Here is a 6000-nt window from a genome sequence, read left to right as displayed (position 1 = left end):
TTTTAAAGTATTTCCACTATTGTAAATTTATATTTTAACCCATACCCCAATTGAATGAGGTAAATATTTTCAGCCTTGTTCGCAAACAGATTTTCAGGCCAGTCTGGCAAACACTGGGTGTTCTGTTTCTGTGGGAGTGGTGACTGTAAACAGGACTGTATGCAGAGCAGTATCTGGCCAAAAGAGGTGTAGTAGTTTTCAGGAGCAGAAGCCTGTTTATAGGCTGGTTATGTAGGATCCCAGGTTTGTGCAAGAGTCTCCTGTGACAAGTCTTATCTGGATCCTGTTGGCAAGCACTGGAAGGAGGGAGAAAACTCAATTGTCATCAGATTGATAAAAATACAAAAGAGTTTTACTAACCAATTAAATTGATTTTAATTCTTCAATACTCCAGAGTAAATCAATGGGATTTATGCTCCAATGTCACTTAGGGCCAGGTGCTCAGAGGCATTTAAGCGTCTGAGAACCAGTGTAGATTTCAGTAGCTGAATAGTTAACCTTTCTCGTGGTTTTTACAGTCACTGGCACCAAGAGTGGAGAATCCTCCCTTAGTCAGGGACCTTCTCTGTGGCAGGTGCCAGCAACCTTATCTGGCTGACAGTGGTCTCTCGGAGATGCTTCATCTATGCAAACACCTACATCCCAGTTTTTCAACGTGCAGCTAGATGGCAATGTCTCCTTCCACTTCTCGGAAAGGCTGGTGGGCTGCCTTGGGATGGCAGTCCTGGCCAGCTTGCCTCACCACCTCCCCCCCGGCTAAGGATGACCATGACACAGAACGCGTGTGTCCTGGTGTTTATGTTATCTAGCAAACCATCTGCCACAAACCAGGTTAACGTGAGTTCATACCAAAAAGAAGTATTTAAAGGCTCCAAAATAGATGACAGTATTTTTGAGATTTATAAAGGTACCAGCATCAGAAACTGAAAAAAAAAAATCCAGTTTAGGCTGTTTAATCTAAAATACCTGTCATTCTTTCCTGTTTTGCAGTTGGGAAGCTGAATTTATGTATTAACCAATTATTTGCCGTCTGGTGCATGAAATCAGAAATATGGTCCCTGAGTTCCCAGGTGGCAAGGACATCAAACAGTCCCAGGTTCATGCAGGTTGCTGATTTTTATACCTCCTTTTCTCCTTTGGGCCTCCCTTGAAGTTCTCACTTAGTGATTCACTCAGGGAAGTGTTTTCTTTTCTTCTCACCAAAAGGCTGATCACTCCCTCCTGCTTTACCAATGTAATGTTCTTCGCATGTGGCAGAGTCAGGTTGTTGCCTGCCTAGATGATAGACAAACTGTTATCTAAAAACTCTGAATCTGAAACTGGTGAGTAATATGGCAATTTTTTTATGCAGTACCCAAATTCCAGCTTGGTAAGACACTTGGCAAACAAAAACACCACAAGCATTTGTGTTGGATCCTGGACTGTTTGATTAAAGCACTTATCTTCAGTTGAGATCCAAATATATGAACTCATCATGTTGCAGGTCTGTGCCATAGGCTCTCTGGTTAATTTTATCTCAATCACCATGAGTAGCTCCTAATAGAGACTGTTGCAGGAGCTTATCCTGTTTCCAGGCCAGGGTTCCTGACCCTGATAGGGCTGCAGTTCAAGTGCTTCTTGGAGAGTTTCCCTAGACAGCAAGTTAAGCCAGCTCTATGGTCTTCCTGTCCTTAGGAAAATGATAAGAGGATCCTCTCCATGGGAAGTGTGTATCCCAAAAAGGGCCTCATGACCTATGGCTGTGAATGGCCATTGTACCTATTGAGAGCAGAGTCTACAGAGACACAGCAGAAGACCTTAAGTGGTACCTGTGGACAGTCGCAGCTTTACAGGAGTTTGGAAGATGTGGGCTTTGCTGGACTTCAATCTGATCTAAGCCTTGTGTAGCTCCACAATGGGGAAGGAGCACAAAATACACACAAAGATCCCTCGAGGGAAAGGACAGCCATAAGGACCTCAGAAATCCTCTCTTATCTGTAATAATAGGGATCCCTTAAAAATCACTAATTGGGAAATATGGTTAAAATTTTATTTTAATCTCAGACTGATGTTAAGTGTAGCTAACAGATAAACAAACAAGCAGAAATAAAGAGTATTTCATAGAGATAAAACAGCAGATCTCCACCTCCTAGTAGCTGTGCTTAGAGGTTTCTGAAGGCTGTTTATTCAAATAGGTTTCTCATTCCGTTACAGATTCGAGTGAAACTGTTGAAAAAGATCTTTGTAGTAACTTTAGCATCAAACTAGAATGTAGACATTTGAGCATCAGCAAAAAAGAGAGCAACACAACATACATTAAGCAAAAACTGAAATGTGACATGCTGATAATCAATGTATTGTAGAAAAAACACAGTTCAATTCTTTCTTGCAGGAGAAATATTGCTGAACTTCATTGTCCTTCCTTTTGTTACCTGCTGGCTGAAAATGGATTAAAAACTAAAGCACTAAGCACCTTACATAGCTTGAACAATTTTTCCAAGAAGCTTTACAGGCATACTTTCCATAGAGCAAGTACAGCAATAAACTCTTCTGATTGCTGGGAGCCAAGCCACAGGTTCTCATGTAAAGCTGATTTTACTTGCTAAGTTCCCAACACAGTAGTAGGATCAAGTTGTATATCCCCTCACACTTTTCTAAAGACTTCTTCAGTCTTACTGTGGTTAATAAATAATGCAAAGGTAATACAAATTTGGCTTTGAACTTTCCATGTGCTTCAGTTGCTCAGGCACAACATACATTCTGCATATCCATTTGGAAGTTAAATTTGTCTGGGCCATCATAGAAATGAAATCACACATTTCCTAGGCAGGGGAGACCAGAGCAGGATAGACAGATTTTGCTACTGAGCCTCTGCCTGCCTCTGCTGGATTGAGTAACACTTAGTTACTAGGGTCTGATGTTGGAGCATCTGTTGGGTTCCTGCCTGTTCCTTCACTTGCTTTCTGCTGCACTGCCCTGGAGCAAATCAGTTATGGTAACAGCTATTTACAAGCTTTCAGGCAAAATCAAGTTTTGGGTGAAGAAAACCCAAACATCAGGTGGGGTCCATTCATATAAAATGAACATGTTGAAGCCTCACAATTCACCCCTATGAGGGCAAGATAGGAGGAGTGTTGACTTCTTGCAATAGTATAAGTTACTTTTTTCTATGACTCCAGTCAAGCCATTGTTGCTATAGAATAATAAATCATAAGGTGCTTCATTATGTCTCAGTAGTTGACAACTAAACTTCTAAAGCATAATATTTATATGTTTAATAAATAGATACTTTGCATTTCCTAATAATTCAGGACAATTATGCATATTCAGTATGCATTGATGCATCACTTTCATAAATGAAGTCAGCATACATGACAGTCTGAGCATCAGTAAAATAAAACTATTAGTTTTTCTAGGTGTCAGTGAATGCTTTTATCAAATGTGCTAAGTTAAAGCTCCCAGAGCTCTGATTTCAAAGAACAGGATTCATTTCAGACCACATCAGGAAAGAGCACCTGGTTCTGATTGCTTTCCAAGCAGAAATGATATGGCAATCCATGATCTAATGACCAAAACAGTCTTTCCAGAATTATAGCTACTTTTTGAACTCATGGAAACTTTGGGAGTGCTCCAGTAAAGGATTACCAGAAAAAGGTATTTTTAAAATTTGATGCTGTCTAGACCTTTGTGAAACACTGTATGCCACAATTGGAATGAAATAATGTATTTAAAGCTAAAACACATATGAAAAATAGATCATATATAGATCCACTGTTTTAGAAAAAAACCCATCCTTTTTCTAATCTTTCTTATTAAACTTATAAACTTATAAACAGTATGTTAAAATCTATCTTAAGGTTGAAAGAATTTTAGAGATGAAGATTTATTAGAGACAAAGCTTTCAGATTTTTTGTAACTATGCCTATAATAGCCAGGTGGAAATTATGGACTTGTCTTGCAAATGACATTATGGACTCACAAATGAAAATTAATATAAATGAAAAACAAAATAGCATTAAGAGATAATGTTTCCTAACTTAATAAGTAATCCTGCTTCAGAACACTGTTTAGCTAACAAATTTTTTCCTAATACTCTTTGTGAATGCTCAGTACATGCATTTGCATAGTCATAGGAAGTTGGGAAATTAGCGAACCCTGGTGTCCTACAGATTTGTGCCCCATTCCCCATAACCTCCTCACCACACAGGTGATATGCAGTAGCTGGTTGTCCAGACATTGACAGACAATGGTGTAATGGCTGAATTTTGCCAGCTTTGCCCTGAGAGTAGGTGTTAGTTTGGATCTCCCTCCTTTAGCCAGGAGATAATTTTCATAAAACTTAATTAGCTTTTAGACCATGTGTAGTTGAAATGCTCAGCTTTGTCAGAACTACAGGGGGTGAATTGAAAGGTGGACATACAGTGCAATCTCATAAGCATTTTTTCTAAAGAAGATAACTGAGCTTGCAAAGTAAAGAACACTGAAATTAAGGAAAAAAAATTCAAATATTACTTTCATTTGATCTTCTTTATGCCCTGTAATGTAATTTTTAATTAAGTGCTCCCATCCTGGCTTTTTGGAGCTGCCTGTTCCCTCACCTGATGAACAATGGCTCCAAATTTTATTTATTCCTGTTGGCTTTTCCACTGTGTCTTACAGGGTCCCTTCACAAAGACAAAATACTTCTTTTCTCAAGGGGTCCATGGAAAGGAGTGTTCTGTCTCCTCCAGAATTCCATGAGATGCCTGAGTCATCTGAAAAATAATCCCAGCTATGTAAGCATAGAACAGAGCCCTGCGAAAACCTCATTTGAGTCAAAAGCACAGCTCTCCCTGACTTCAGTTGCAGTTGGGAATACTCCATGTTTACTGACAATTGGATAAAGGAACTCAAATGCAGAACCCAGGAGAAACTGGACAGCAACTGGAGCAAGCCTGACATGGCCTGCCAGCACCAAACAAGGATGTAGGGACAGCTGTCATTTCTCTTGGGCACCATACAGCTGCCTTAACCATTCTTTTTTTATTTTTCCCCATAGTCTTCTGCCTGTTTTGCTTTATGTGTTTCAAATTCTGCATTAAATACAGTGACCATTTTAGAGAGTTTGAGTCTTTTTTCAGTGCTTTGATTTATACTGCAACAGGGTCCTTTGTAACCCATAATTAGCTGGAAGCTATTTGCTGATGTCTCAAGAGGAGTGCGACTTGAGATACAGTGATATTGTTGTGATATAGTTCTTGTGATGTAGTCAGTCTGTTTTAGGATCAGAAATACCCCAGTTATCTGCCTCAGAGTGCTGATCCAGGATGGACTCACTATGCTGGGTTGCTGGTGTTGAAAAAGTTTTGACAGGTTAACTTTGTGCCAAATAAATACAATTAATCTTGCCTTAATGCAAGTGTAGCATAAATTCTGTATCAGGCATAGGAATGTGATTGCAGGTTTACACCTTATCCACATTATAATTTTCACTTTTAAATGGTCTGATGGTACAGGGATCTTACGTTAAAGATCCAAACCCTAGCCAAGAGGAACAGCATTTCAGGGAACACGCTGCTGTCTTCCTCCATAACACCACTGATGGGTATGGATTGGAAATGGGAAAGTTAAAGAATTTATTTTTCAGGAATTGCAACAGGAATTTAATCAAACATAAGGGAAACTGAAATTTTTGAGAGACTGATAAGGGAGCAGAAAAGCCCATCCCGAATTCATCTTTTGCTATAAATCTTGAAAGTGTAAAGCTTTGTAACAACAACGAAAAAAGAAAGTGTAGTTTAGTTAGAAAAAATGAAAGCATTTTCTCTAAAAGTCATTCTTGGAAATGGCTGAATTGTTTTAGCCGAAATGTCCTAAAACAAACAGCATAATGTTCCCCAGCATGGAAACTTGAAGTACAAGTGGTTACTCTTTGGCAAAATTATAAGCAATATAAAACCTAAAAATAGAAAGTAACATTCAGTACTAGACAAAGATGGCATCATGAACTCTGCCCAGCTTACACAGAAAACCAGCAAACAC

This window comes from Corvus moneduloides, chromosome 4 (assembly GCF_009650955.1).
Source record: "Corvus moneduloides isolate bCorMon1 chromosome 4, bCorMon1.pri, whole genome shotgun sequence".
NCBI classification, from domain to species: domain Eukaryota; kingdom Metazoa; phylum Chordata; class Aves; order Passeriformes; family Corvidae; genus Corvus; species Corvus moneduloides.
The sequence above is the reverse complement of the archived record's forward strand: the minus strand, read 5'-3'. Positions refer to the sequence as shown.